At 46.5% G+C, this 15641-nt stretch overlaps 1 pseudogene; it reads right to left on the reverse strand.

Annotated features, from left to right (window-relative positions):
- The window catches only part of LOC138663856 (zinc finger protein 605-like), a 39815-nt pseudogene extending 28208 nt beyond the window's left edge, over positions 1-11607 (reverse strand).
- Positions 11608-15641: the final 4034 nt, after the last annotated feature.

Genomic DNA, 15641 nt, shown 5'->3' on the forward strand with positions numbered 1-15641 from the left:
TAGCAACAATTTTTTTATTTTCCCAATGATAAAAGGAGAAACTGAACCACGAACGTTATTGTCCAATTTGTCCTGAGTACGATGATACCTCATATGTGGGGGTAAACCACTGTTTGGGCGCACGGCAGGGGTTGGAAGGGAAGGAGCGCCATTTGACTTTTTGAATGAAAAATTGGCTGCACTCTTTAGCGGACACCATGTCAGGTTTGGAGAGACCCTGTGTGCCTAAACATTGGAGCTCCCCCACAAGTGACCCCATTTTGGAAACTGGACCCCCCAAGGAACTTATCTAGATGCCTAGTGAGCACTTTAAACCCTCAGGTGCTTCACAAATTGATCCGTAAAAATGAAAAAGTACTTTTTTTTCACAAAAAATTTCTTTTCGCCTCAATTTTTTCATTTTCACATGGGCAATAGGATCCTAAAATTTGTTGGGCAATTTCTCCCGAGTACGCCGATACCTCATATGTGGGGGTAAACCACTGTTTGGGCACACGGCAGGGCTCGGAAGGGAAGGCGCGCCTTTTGACTTTTTGAATGGAAAATTAGCTCCAATTGTTAGCGGACACCATGTCGCGTTTGGAGAGACCCTGTGTGCCTAAACATTGGAGCTCCCCCACAAGTGACCCCATTTTGGAAACTAGACCCCCCCAAGGAACTTATCTAGATGCATATTGAGCACTTTAAACCCCCAGGTGCTTCACAGAAGTTTATAACGCAGAGGAATGAAAATAAAAAATATTTTTTCTTTCCTCAAAAATGATTTTTTAGCCTGGAATTTCCTATTTTGCCAAGGGTAATAGGAGAAATTGGACCACAAATGTTGTTGTCCAGTTTGTCCTGAGTACGCGGATACCCCATATGTGGGGGTAAACCACTGTTTGGGCGCACGGCAGGGCTTGGAAGGGAAGGCACGCCATTTGGCTTTTTACATGGAAAATTTGCTCCAATCATTAGCGGACACCATGTCGCGTTTAGAGAGCCCCTGTGTGCCTAAACATTGGAGATCCCCCACAAATGACCCCATTTTGGAAACTAGACCCCCAAAGGAACTAATCTAGATGTGTGGTGAGCACTTTGAACCCTCAAGTGCTTCACAGAAGTTTATAACGCAGAGCCATGAAAATAAAAAAAAAAATTTCTTTTCTCAAAAATGATTTTTTAGCCCGCAATTTTTTATTTTCCCAAGGGTAACAGGAGAAATTTGACCCCAAAAGTTGTTGTCCAGTTTCTCCTGAGTACGCCGATACCTTATATGTTGGTGTAAACCACTGTTTGGGCACATGCCGGGGCTCGGAATTGAAGTAGTGACGTTTTGATATGCAGACTTTGATGGAATGGTCTGCGGACGTCACGTTGCGTTTGCAGAGCCCCTGGTGTGCCTAAACAGTAGAAACCCCCCACAAGTGACCCCATTTTGGAAACTAGACCCCCCAAGGAACTTATCTAGATGCATATTGAGCACTTTGAACCCCCAACTGCTTCACAGACGTTTACAACACAGAGCCGTGAAAATAAAAAATAATTTTTCTTTCCTCAAACATGATGTTTTAGCAAGCAATTTTTTATTTTCTCAAGGGTAACAGGAGAAATTGGACCCCAGTAATTGTTGCACAGTTTGTCCTGAGTATGCTGGTACCCCATATGTGGGGGTAAACCACTATTTGGGCACACGTCGGGGCTCGGAAGTGAGGGAGCACCATTTGACTTTTTGAATACAAGATTGGCTGGAATCAATGGTGGCGCCATGTTGCGTTTGGAGACCCCCTGATGTGCCGAAACAGTGGAAACCCCTCAATTCTACCTCCAACACTAACCCCAACACACCCCTAACCCTAATCCCAACTGTAGCCATAACCGTAATCACAACCCTAACCCCAACACACCCCTAACCACAACCCTAACCCCAACACACCCCTAAGGCCGGCGTCACACACAGCGTATGAAAATACGGTCCGTATATTACGGCCGTAATACGCTGAAAAGTCCCGAAAATAGTGGTCCGTAGCTCCTCCGTAGACGGGGTGTTTCAGCGTTTTTTGCGCATGGCATCCTCCGTATGTAATCCGTATGTCATCCGTACTGCGTGTTTTTATCGCAGGCTTGCAAAACCGACATACGGCTATACAAGGGATCCATGTGTTAAAAAAAAAAAAACATATATACTGTGTGTGTGTGTGTATATATATATATATATATATATATATATATATATATCAGTAGACACATACATGTATATATATTATTATTTCATCCAGCGCGATATAGCAGAAAGCCGGTAATTCAATTGCCGGCTTTTGCTTTCTCCTTCCTAAACCCGACATGAGTAAACCATCTCATATCCCCATTTTTTTTGCATATTGCACACTACTGTTAGTAGTGTGTCTATGCAAAATTTGGCCGTTCTAGCTAGTAAATTAAAGGGTTAAATGGCGGGAAAAAATGGCGTGGGCTCCCGCACAATTTTCTCCGCCAGAGTAGTAAAGCCAGTGACTGAGGGCAGATATTAATAGCCTGGAGAGGGTCCACGGTTATTGGCCCCCCCCCCCCCCCCCCCCCCGGCTAAAAACACCTGCCGCCAGCCACCCCAGAAAAGGCACATCTGGAAGATGCGCCTATTCTGGCACTTGGCCACTCTCTTCCCATTCCCGTGTAGCGGTGGGATATGGGGTAATGAAGGGTTAATGCCACCTTGCTATTGTAAGGTGACATTAAGCCTAATTAATAATGGAGAGGCGTCAATTATGACACCTATCCATTATTAATCCAATACTAGTAAAGGGTTAAAAAAAAAAGACACACACACATTATTAAAAATTAATTTAATGAAAAAAAAATCACAAAGGTTGTTGTATTAATTTATTCTACTCTCAATCCACTCACTGAAGACCCTCGATCTGTAAATAAAAAAAAAATAAATAAACCAACAATATCCTTACCTTCCGAGGATCTGTCACGTCCAACGATGTAAATCCATCTGAAGGGGTTAAAATATTTTGCAGCCACGAGCTCCGCTAATGCAGCTGGTAATGTCTGCAAAACCCCGGAGAATGTAGGTAAAGTAGGTAATTGACCTATATTTACCTGCATTTGCGGTGAGGCGCCCTCTGCTGGCTGTTCCTAGATCGTGGGAACTTTCCTAGAAAGCTCCCAGGCTCGAGATCATAAGAGGGAGCCCTCTGCTGGTTGTCCTCATATGACATGCTGCGGATCCGCAGCCAAATCCGCACCGTGTGCACATAGCCTAATTTTAAAGGTATGTGCACACGCTGCGGAAAACGCTGCGGATCCGCAGCAGTTTCCCATGAGTTTACAGTTCAATGTAAACCTATGGGGAAAAAAAAAATCGCTGTACACATGCTGCAGAAAAACTGCACGGAAACGCAGCGGTATACATTCCGCAGCATGTCACTTCTTTCTGCGGATTCCGCAGCGGTTTTACAACTGCTCCAATAGAAAATCGCCGTTGTAAAACCGCAGTGAAATGCGCAGAAAAACCTCAATAAATCCACAGCGGTTTAGCACTGCGGATTTATAAAAAAAAAGTTCTTTATTTTATTATTGTCCCTACCCATGGGGGTGACAAAGGGAAGGGGGGGGTCATTTACTGTTTTTTTTATTTTGACCACTGTGATAGGTTTTATCACAGTGATCAAAATTCACTCTGGAACGAATCTGCCAGCCGGCAGATTCGGCGGGCGCACTGCGCATGCGCCCGCCATTTTGGAAGATGGCGGCGCCCAGGAAAGAAGACGGACGGACCCCGGGAGGCTCGGTAAGTATGATGGCGTGGAGGGGGGGAGCACGGGGGGGGGGGTGGATCGGAGCATGGGGGGGTGGATCGGAACACGGGGGGTGGATCGGAGCATGGGGGGGTGGATTGGAGCACGAGGGGGTGGATCGGAGTGCGGGGGGTGGATCGGAGTGCGGGGGGGTGGATTGGAGCACGGGGGGTGGGATTGGAGCACGGCGGGAGCGGACAGGAGGAAAGGATGGAGCGGAGCACAGGACGGAGGGGAGCGGACCACAGATCCGAGGGCTGGGGGGGGGCGATCGGTGGGGCGGGATGGGGGCACATCAGTGTTTCCAGCCATGGCCGATGATATTGCAGCATCGGCCATGGCTGGATTGTAATATTTCACCAGTTTTTTAGGTGAAATATTACAAATCGCTCTGATTGGCAGTTTCACTTTCAACAGCCAATCAGAGTGATCGTAGCCACGGGGGGGTGAAGCCACCCCCCCTGGGCTAAACTACCACTCCCCCTGTCCCTGCAGATCGGGTGAAATGGGAGTTAACCCTTTCACCCGATCTGCAGGGACGCGATCTTTCCATGACGCCACATAGGCGTCATGGGTCGGATTGGCACCGACTTTCATGACGCCTACGTGGCATCAAAGGTCGGGAAGGGGTTAACTAGCACCAGTGAAACAGAGCTCTGTCAGCCTGGTATGACTGCCATCAGTTCCTCGTTAGATATAAGCCAAGTCCGTTAACGGGTTTAAATCGAGCTAGTAACCAGCCTCGGTAGCATGTGATGTTAAAACCGAGAACACGGTCATGTGGATTCGTGGATCGAAATAAAAGAACAGCCCAAGGATAAATTATATAAATTAATGGCATACTAGACAATACACTATATACACAATGGTTATGCTAATACAGTGGTCAGATATTCAAATATAGGTATAGTACAAAAGATATAAGATTAAAAATATCAGTTACCGGTTTGATGTTCGACCATGTGTACTAGATTTCTGGGGAGCAAGGGGCTGCAAGCTGGTTCCAATTCCTTCTAGCACGTTACTTGACGTCGTTTCCCCCTTTATAAGTGAACATGATAAAGTGAGAGATGGAGAGAAAACACATGCCCATGCATAAGCATTTAACCCCTTGGTTGGCTACTCCCTGTTCCGTGCCCCCGGGATGGTCCTTATCCCCCTCCCTTGGGGTTTTGTAGCTAAAAGTCCGAAAACGTATGAAAGATCATAACTTCCCAACGGAATGTAATAGAGTGGAGGTTCAAGCACCATCGTATCCTGCTGGGCCCCCATCACGCTCAGAGACAAAACACAGATTTGATACGCCAAATGGCTATTAGTACTAGCCAGGTATCTCCCCACACTGGGGAGCTAGAACAGATAGAGATCCTGGAAGGCGTTTGGCCTGTTCCAGAGATCACTAAAATGTAAATGATGTGTGCCTAGGACATACGATAACTCCATATTCTCCTTAAACCTCTTTAAGAAATTCCACTCTAATCCCAACCCTAACCGTAATCCCAACCATAACCACAACCCTATCCCAACTCTAACCCTAATGGAAATAAATACATTTTTTTTATTTTACTATTTTTACCTAACTAAGTAGATGAAAAAGGGCGGTTTCATTTACTTTTTTTTTTTATTTTGATTTTTGTGATATGGTCTTTCACAGTGATCAAAATGAACCAATGGAACAATTTCTTATTGTTGCCGGCTGGCAGGTCTGGGGGACTTCATGGGGGGTTGCAGAGGCTCTACAGGTACCGGGGGAGGGGGGGGGGAAATCGAGGGACCCCATTTCTCTCTCCTCTGATGTGCTATAATGTGGCTATGTTTGTCATGTTTGTTAAGGCTGACATTTTATCCCAATCCACTGATTTATTGCATTCCCTTCCCTCCCGCACTTCATCAAGCTCACTTTCTTTCTTTGAACCTGTCACATCTTCTCGCACTACTACCTGCACCACTGATCCTATTCCCTCTTACCTCCTTCAAGCCATCTCTCCAGCTGTCACCACTCACATAACTAAAATATTTAACCTCTCATCCAGTATCTTTCTCTCCTTCTTCAATCACATCAGAATACTGCCATTACCTAATAAACCATGCCTCGACCTGAATTGTGCTGCTAACTACAGACCTGACCCGCTATCTCTTGAAAACTCTCTTCTTGATCCTTTGCAATTCGGTTTATGCTCCTTACACTCTACAGAAATTGCCCTCACTAAAGTCTCTAATGACCTACTAACAGCTAAATCTAATGGTCACTATTCCCTGTTGATTTCCATAGATCTCTCTGCAGCATTTGACACTATGCTCCACTTTATCAGTCTTAAAGCTACTGAGACCTCCTACCTTTCTGACCACTCTTCATTGTATCTTTTGCTGACTCTTCCCCTTACTGTCAGGGTTCAGTCTTAGGTTCCCGCCTCTCCTCACTATACACCACCCCTATTGGTCAAACTATCAGCAGATTTGGTTTTCAGTACCAGCTCTATGCTGATGACACCCAATTATAGACATTGTCTTCTGACATCACTTTATTAGTGGTGAATGCCAGCAATTGTTTGTCTGCTGCCTATAACATCATGTACTCCCTATATCTATAACTGAATCTGTCAAAAACGGAACTCCTTGTGTTTCCTACCTCTACTAAGCTTCATAAACCCAATATTACCATTTTCATTTGTGGTTCAACCATAACTCCTAAGCAGCACACCTGCTGTCTTGAGGTTATGTTTGATGCAGATCTATCCTTCACTCCGTGCACCCTATCATTCACTAGTTCATGTCAGCTACACCGCAAAAACATCTCCAGAATCCAACTTTTTCCTCACCTTTGACTCTGCAAAAACTCTGTTGCTAGTATTCATTCTCATCTGGACTATTGCATCACTCTACTAATCGGTCTCTCACTTACTAAACTCTCCAATCCATCCTGAATGCAGCAGCCAGGACTATATTCCTGTCCAACCTCTACACAGATGCCTCCAACCTGTGTGAGTCGTTGCACTGGTTGCCCATCAGGTATAGAATACAATATAAACGTATCTCTCTCACAACAACAATGTGCACCACAGTTCTGACCCACACTATAATGTCCTCTATCATCTCTGCTGGCCCGTCCCCTCTCCTCACTTATCTAACTATTCCCGTCTTGGTCTTCCAAAATTTTCCTCCAAATCTAGTCCCTTGCATCATCTGTTTACGCGCCCTCCATATCTGCACCTGTAGATATTGGGTGGTGACCAGTTCATGCAGCGTTACTTGAATACCCGATTTATTATATTGATGGCTGCACCATACATGACCAGCACTTTTATTACCATTTACTTTTTTGTGCCCCCAGTATTTCCTCATAGATTGCCAACAAAGCCCTCACTCCTCTTAGCGTCTGTTGAATTATGTCTTTCTCTGTAATGTCTGATATTTTCTGTACATGTTTCCTCTGAATTTTAAAGGGCTGCGGATAGTGATGAGTGAGTATACTCGTTGCTCGGGTGGCCTCCAAATATTTGGATGTGCTCGGAGATTTAGTTTTTGTTGACACAGCTGCATGATTTGTGACTGCTAGACAGCTTGAATACATGTGGGGATTCCCAAGCAACCAGGCAACCCCCACGTGTATTCTGGCTGGCTAGCAACCATAAATTATGTAGCTGCATAGACCAGAAGTAAATCTCCGATCAGTCACAAATACTCGGAGACCACCCGAGCAACGAATATACTCGCTCATCACTAGCTGTGGAATATGTTGATGCTGCAAAAATATAATTATTATTACTAACCAGGAAATACAGAAACTTGCAGGCGACCAAAGTGGTGGCACGTGAGTAGCGGGGATCATTAAATTTAGTATTACTATTTGTATTATTATACAATATTCAGCTTTTCTTTCCATCCACTAATGAATCCTATATATTTTAGACCACACACAACAAGCAGTTTCTTCCTCGGAGTCGGCAGCTGAATACGTTTCTCATAGACTCATCTTCCATAGCGCCAATTCTTGTCTCTTTTACCGACACTGGAAATCGGCATTAGCAATACTGCAGGAGATATTCATTACACGTGTCCCAGTAAGGCTAAAAAAGTATTAACATCTAATGAAGGCCATGAGAATATAGATAAATACCTGGCTAAGTGCAAAAGCAGGGTCCACCAGGGCCTCCTTCATAGGCCTGTGCAATGAATGTTACTATAGCTACAACATGATGATTTTGTGGGGTCTCTCCAGCCCAATTTCTGTATGCTGGTTACAGGTGTGTGCATATATTCCCTCCCATGCCTTTCTACTTGTTCTATTTATATTTTCTTAATAAAATTTACATAGTCATTTACTTTTGGTCAGACTTCATGACGGTGTGCTTTCTTTGGTTTTGGCATTTGGTTCAGATAAGTCTTGATATATACTATGGGTGGTACATACTGTAATACTATGTCAGGTTTACTATTAGGTAGAATTTGTTCTTCCCATGTATATACTATGTATATGCTATGCTTGCCACCAATCTTTTTTATATCTATAGCACCGGCCCGGGGCAACATCTCCAGCCCTGGGGAACTGATCCAGGAGGTCGGTGCTGTGTCCTGGGGTCTTCTGTATCTGCACCAGGAGTGAGGGGAGGGAGGAGTTATTTATTAGGAGGTGTGTTGTGCAATACTGTGGGGGGCAACTTGTACTATCACAATGTGTGTGGGGGGGATGGCGGTACTGTGGGAACCTGATACTGTGTGAGGGGGATGGTGGTACTGTGGGGACATTATACTGTGCGTGGGGGATGGCGGTACAGTGGGAACATTATACTGTGTGAGGGGGGATGGCGGTACTGTGGGGACATTATACTGTGTGTGGGGGATAGCGGTACTGGGGGGACATTATACTGTGTGGTGGGATGGCGGTACTGGGGGGAAATTATACTGTGTGTGGTGGGATGGCAGTACTGTGGTGACATTAAACTGTGTGGGGGGTGGCAGTACTGGGGGAACATTATACTGTGTGTGGTGGGATGGCGGTACTGAGGGAACATTATACTGTGTGAGGGGGATGGTGGTACTGGGGGAACATTATACTGTGTGTGGGGGGATATCGGGACTGTAGGAACATTATACAGTGTGTGGGGTGATGGCGGTACTGTGGGAACATTATACTGTGTGTGGGGGGATGGCGGTACTGAGGGAACATTATACTGTGTATGGGTGGATGTCGGTACTGTGGGAAAATTATACTGTGTGTTCGGGGATGGCGGTACTGTGGGAACATTATACTATGTGGATGGATGGTGGTACTGTTTGTGGGGGATGGCAGTACAGTGGGAACATTATACTGTGTGAGGGGGATGGCGGTACTGTGGGAACATTATACTGTGTGGGGGATGGCGGTACTGTGGGAACATTATGCTATGTGGGTGGATGGTGGTACTGTTTGTGGGGGATGGCAGTACAGTGGGAACATTATACTGCGTGAGGGGGGATGGTGGTACTGTGGGAACATTATACTGTGTGTGGGGGATGGCGGTACTGTGGAAACATTATACTGTGTGTGGGGGATGGCGGTACTGTGGGAACATTATACTGTGTGTGGGGGGATGGCGGTACTGTGGGGACGTTATACTGTGCGTGGGGGATGGCGATACAGTGGGAACATTATACTGCATGAGGGGGGATGGCGGTACTGTGGGGACATTACACCGTGTTCCAAATTATTATGCAAATTGGATTTAAGTGTCATAAAGATTTAATTGTTTTGTTTTTCAAATAAACTTGTGGATGGTATTGTGTCTCATGGCTCAATAGATAACTGAAATCAATCTTAAACACATGGGATAAGTAGTTTTCCAGGTGATTCTAATTAAAGGAAAACTACTTAAAAATGATGTTCCACATTATTAAGCAGGCCAAAGTTTTCAAGCAATATGAGAAATAAAAAGGATCTCTTTGCTGCTGAAAAGCGTTATATAGTGCAATGCCTTGGACAAGGTATGAAAAAATTAGATACTTCACAAAAACTTTGTGATCATCATACTGTGAAGAGATTTGTGACTGAAACAGAGCACAGAGTTCATGCAGATAAAGGCATAAAGAGGAAGGTTTCTGCCAGACAAATTCATTGGATTAAGAGAACAGCTGCCAAAATACCATTACAAAGCAGCAAACAGTTATTTGAAGCTGCTGGTGCCTCTGGAGTTCCTCGAACCTCAAGGTGTATGATCCTTCAAAGGCTTGCTGTGGTGCATAAACCTACTATTCGGCCACTCCTAAACAGTGTTCATGAGCAGAAACGGTTGCAGTGGGCCCAGACATACATGAAGACTAATTTTCAAACAGTCTTGTTTACTGATGAGTGTCGAGCAACCCTGGATGGTCCAGATGGATGGAGTAGTGGATGCTTGGTGGATGGTCACCATGTCGCAACAAGACTGCGACGTCAGCAAGGAGGTGGAGAAATCATGTTTTGGGCCGGAATCATGGGGAAACAGCTAGTGGATGTGAAAATGACCTCTGTAAAGTAAATAGCGTTTCTGACTGACAACTTTCTTCCATGGTCTAAAAGCAGAAATGTGCCTTCAGGAGCAAAATCATCTTTATGCATGACAATGCCCCATCTCATGCTGCAAATAATACCTCTGAGTCATTGGCTGCTATGGGCATAAAAGGAGATAAACTCATGGTGTGGCCACCATCTTCCCCCGACGTCAACCCTATAGAGAACCTTTGGAGTATCATCCAGCACAAGATCTATGAGGGTGGGAGGCAGTTCACATCAAAACAGCGGCACTGGGAGGCTATTCTGACTTCATGCAAAGACGTACAAGCAGAAACTCTCCAAAAACTCAAGAATGCAAGAATTGTGAAGGTGATATCAAAGAAGGGTTCCTATGTTAAAGGGACACTGTCACCTGAATTTGGAGGGAACAATCTTCAGCCATGGAGGCGGGGTTTTTGGGTGTTTGATTCACCCTTTCCTTACCCGCTGGCTGCATGCTGGCTGCAATATTGGATTGAAGTTCATTCTCTGTCCTCTGTAGTACATGCCTGCACAAGGCAAGATTGCACAGCGCAGGCGTGTACTATGGAGGACAGAGAATGAATTTCAATCCAATATTGCAGCCAGCATGCAGCCAGCGGGTAAGGAAAGGGTGAATCAAACACCCGAAAACCCCGCCTCCATGGCTGAAGATTGTTCCCTCCAAATTCAGGTGACAGTGTCCCTTTAACATGTAACTTGGCCTGTTAGGAGGTTTTGGAGTTAAATAGCTTTTTTGTTCAGTGAATGTGACCTCCTAATGCTGCAAATTCCACAAATGAGCATTTTCAGTTCTTTAAAACATATCAAATGTTTAGAAATTCTACTGTGTCTAATAATTTGGAACAGTGCATCTTGAGTTTTTATTTATTTTGGAGATTATACTGTTATCATTGGGAGGTTTCTTCAATAAAATTCAATGTACGGCATACTCTCACGGGTGATGACATTTATTAGACTGACTGTCATTTACACCGACCATTTAGGAAAATCCGAGAAAAATGTCATCTGCATAATAATTTGGAATAGTGTATACTGTGTGGGGGATGGCGGTACTGGGGGAGCATTATACTGTGTGGTGGCAAGAAAGGCCACTGTACTATGAGAGCAATATGTTTCCTTACTTCCTGTTTTTCATAGTTGGGTCATATGTGTCTATCAGAGAGGAACAAAATGTTACGATTCTTAGAAAGTGGCAACAGAAAAACACCAAAAGTCTCAGCACTGAAGGGGTTACTGCCCCCGCCCAGTAATGGGGAATCTCCAGCACCTACCTCCACCTGCAGAGCCGCACACCACATATATGGCTGTTCTGTGCGCACAGGACCTGTGATGAGGTCACAGGAGGGGAGGAGTCAGGGGTCACATGATCAGGGGCCTCAGCTATGCAGGACTGTGCTGTGCTGGTTGTCATGGTGCTGGATGAGGGGAAATTTATGTGTGGGGTCAGGAGGGGTTTACAGTGTGGGTGTAGCAGAGCCGTGTGTGTACGAGGTGTACAGAGCGGAGCCGTGTGTGTACGAGGTGTACGGAGCGGAGCCGTGTGTGTACGAGTTGTGCGGAGCCGTGTGTGTATGAGGTGTACAGAGCAGAGCAGCGTGTGTACGAGGTGTACGGAGCAGAGCCGTGTGTGTACGAGGTGTACGGAGGGGAGCCGTGTGTGTAGGAGGTGTACGGAGCGGAGCCGTGTGTGTACGAGTTGTACGGAGCGGAGCCGTGTGTGTACGAGGTGTACGGAGCGGAGCTGTGTTTGTAGGAGGTGTACGGAGCGGAGCCGTGTGTGTAGGAGGTGTACGGAGCGGAGCCGTGTGTGTAGGAGATTTACAGAGCGGAGCCGTGTGTGTACGGAGCAGAGCCGTGTGTGTAGGAACTGTACGGCGTGGAGCCGTGTGTGTACGATGTGTACGGAGCAGAGCCATGGGTATACAGCGCGGAGCCGTGTGTGTACGGGGTGTACGGAGCGGAGCCATGTGTGTACGATGTGTACGGAGCAGAGCCATGGGTATACAGCGCGGAGCCGTGTGTGTACGGAGCGGAGCCGTGTGTGTACGAGGTGTACGGAGTGGAGCCGTGTGTGTACGGGGTGTACGGAGCAGAGCCATGTGTGTACGAGGTGTACGGAGCGGAGCCGTGTGTGTACGAGGTGTACGGAGCGGAGCCGTGTGTGTACGAGGTGTACGGAGCGGAGCCGTGTGTGTACGAGTTGTGCGGAGCCGTGTGTGTATGAGGTGTACAGAGCAGAGCAGCGTGTGTACGAGGTGTACGGAGCAGAGCCGTGTGTGTACGAGGTGTACGGAGGGGAGCCGTGTGTGTAGGAGGTGTACGGAGCGGAGCCGTGTGTGTACGAGTTGTACGGAGCGGAGCCGTGTGTGTACGAGGTGTACGGAGCGGAGCTGTGTTTGTAGGAGGTGTACGGAGCGGAGCCGTGTGTGTAGGAGGTGTACGGAGCGGAGCCGTGTGTGTAGGAGGTTTACAGAGCGGAGCCGTGTGTGTACGGAGCAGAGCCGTGTGTGTAGGAACTGTACGGCGTGGAGCCGTGTGTGTACGATGTGTACGGAGCAGAGCCATGGGTATACAGCGCGGAGCCGTGGGTGTACGGGGTGTACGGAGCGGAGCCATGTGTGTACGATGTGTACGGAGCAGAGCCATGGGTATACAGCGCGGAGCCGTGTGTGTACGGAGCGGAGCCGTGTGTGTACGAGGTGTACGGAGTGGAGCCGTGTGTGTACGGGGTGTACGGAGCAGAGCCATGTGTGTACGAGGTGTACGGAGCGGAGCCATGTGTGTACGAGGTGTACGGAGCGGAGCGGTATGTGTACGGAGCAGAGCCGTGTGTACGAGGTGTACGGAGCGGAGCCGCGTATGTACAAGGTGTACGGCGCAGAGCCGTGTATGTATGAGGTGTACGGAGCAGAGCCGTGTGTGTACGAGGTGTACGGAGCAGAGCCATGTGTGTACGAGGTGTACGGAGGGGAGCCGTGTGTGTAGGAGGTGTACGGAGCGGAGCCGTGTGTGTAGGAGGTTTAGAGCGGAGCCGTGTGTACGGAGCAGAGCCGTGTGTGTAGGAACTGTACGGAGTGGAGCCGTGTGTGTACGATGTGTACGGAGCAGAGCCATGGGTATACAGCGCGGAGCCGTGTGTGTACGGGGTGTACGGAGCGGAGCCGTGTGTGTACGAGGTGTACGGAGTGGAGCCGTGTGTGTACGGGGTGTACGGAGCAGAGCCATGTGTGTACGAGGTGTACGGAGCGGAGCCGTGTGTGTACGAGGTGTACGGAGCGGTATGTGTACGGAGCAGAGCCGTGTGTACGAGGTGTACGGAGCGGAGCCGCGTGTGTACAAGGTGTGCGGCGCAGAGCCGTGTGTGTACAGGGTGTACGGAGCGGAGCCGTGTGTGTACGAGGTGTACGGAGCAGAGCCATGTGTGTACGGAGCGGAGCGGTATGTGTACGGAGCAGAGCCGTGTGTACGAGGTGTACGGAGCAGAGCGCATGCATACGACACAGCTGTGTGTGTAGGAGGTGTGCGGAGTATTTTCTGTGTGTCAGGATGATGTATACTCTTTATATTTATGTTTTCACGATGTTCATTATACAGGAGAAATAATCAGAGACTGTTATAGATCGGGTCGCTCTGGACGTGGCGATTCCAAGTGTTTGTACTTTTTTCTGTTTTCTTTTCTTTTTAAATAAACAGTGTTTTTAGTAATATTTTTCAGGACATATTTGGTATTTGGAAAAAAAAACAAGTGTGTTCTTTTGTTCACTTTATTTTTACATAGAAAACAACTATTTTAGCTGCTGAACATTTTTCCGCTAGTGTTTTATATTTTTGTGGGGTTGTTTTATATTTATTTTTACTCATGTAATTTGTCTTTCCTTTTTGGTGTACTCAGTGCCTGTACGGGACTTCAACTTTCATTTGTCTGATTATTGGCTTAATGGCCTCAACACCAAAGAAATAAGTCGGACTATGTGCCGAGTGTGAGAGCACGTTCACACTGTGACAAAAGCCCCAGAAAAACACCAAATAGCATGAGGAATTTAGTTAATGCAATTTTGATCTAAAAAGCCGTCCTACAGCGACAAGGTGTACCCATCGGGACGGCCCCATCCTGTCTATTGTGTTTAAACTTTATTACAGAAAAATGGAAGACCTCATAATGGCCAAAACTAAAAAAGAAAATTCCAGAGAGGCACTATGCATTATAACCATAATCAAGTATACCTTTGGAAAGACAATGGACCCAGCAATGCACTCAAATATATACTTACATAAAATGATACCTTTGATACATTTGCTAAAGGTAAATGTAAAGCAATCATCCTTTCAATCCATTGTTCTATCAGCCCTACGCCCATTGTGTGGTTGAGGATAGTAGACCCAGGGGAGCCATTACCATAGGGGGTCTCGCATGCAGTCCCAGGTAATGGAATATGCTTCATTCTGTGAGCTAAAGGAAAATGTTTAAGGGGGAGGGAGAAAAAAGCGACATGGGTTGAATTAGGCAGATGTTGGAGTGACTTCAATGTGAGAGGCTGGGATGGATGATCTATGGAGTTTTAGAGATTGGTAGTTGGCGGGAGGGGTATCCATGAGCTACAGTCGGGATGTCCATCGTCTGGAGGAACATAGGCTGTGACTGCACACCAAACCGGCTGGAGATACCAAAAGTTGGGAGACATCGGGTATCGCCTGGTATGATGCCAGTGGAACTACCGATCCCAGATTGGGAACTTGTGGACTGAGGACATTGTATTTTTGCCATCTACCTGGATTTGTTGTGCAACCATGGATGAATGGAATAAAAATAGTTACATAGTTACATAGTTATTAAGGTTGAAGGAAGACTATAAGTCCATCTAGTTCAACCCATAGCCTAACCTAACATGCCCTAACATGTTGATCCAGAGGAAGGCAAAAAAAACCATGTGGCAAAGAGTAAGCTCCACATTGGGGAAAAAAATTCCTTCCCGACTCCACATATGGCAATCAGACTAGTTCCCTGGATCAACGCCCTATCAAGGAATCTAGTGTATATACCCTGTAACATTATACTTTTCCAGAAAGGTATCCAGTCCCCTCTTAAATTTAAGTAATGAATCACTCATTACAACATCATACGGCAGAGAGTTCCATAGTCTCACTGCTCTTACAGTAAAGAATCCGCGTCTGTTATTATGCTTAAACCTTTTTTCCTCCAAACGCAGAGGATGCCCCCTTGTCCCTGTTTCAGGTCTATGATTAAAAAGATTATCAGAAAGGTCTTTGTACTGTCCCCTCATATATTTATACATTACATAAGATCACCCCTTAGTCTTCGTTTTTCCAAACTAAATAGCCCCAAGTGT

The sequence above is a fragment of the Ranitomeya imitator genome, chromosome 2 (genome assembly GCF_032444005.1).
Source record: "Ranitomeya imitator isolate aRanImi1 chromosome 2, aRanImi1.pri, whole genome shotgun sequence".
NCBI classification, from domain to species: domain Eukaryota; kingdom Metazoa; phylum Chordata; class Amphibia; order Anura; family Dendrobatidae; genus Ranitomeya; species Ranitomeya imitator.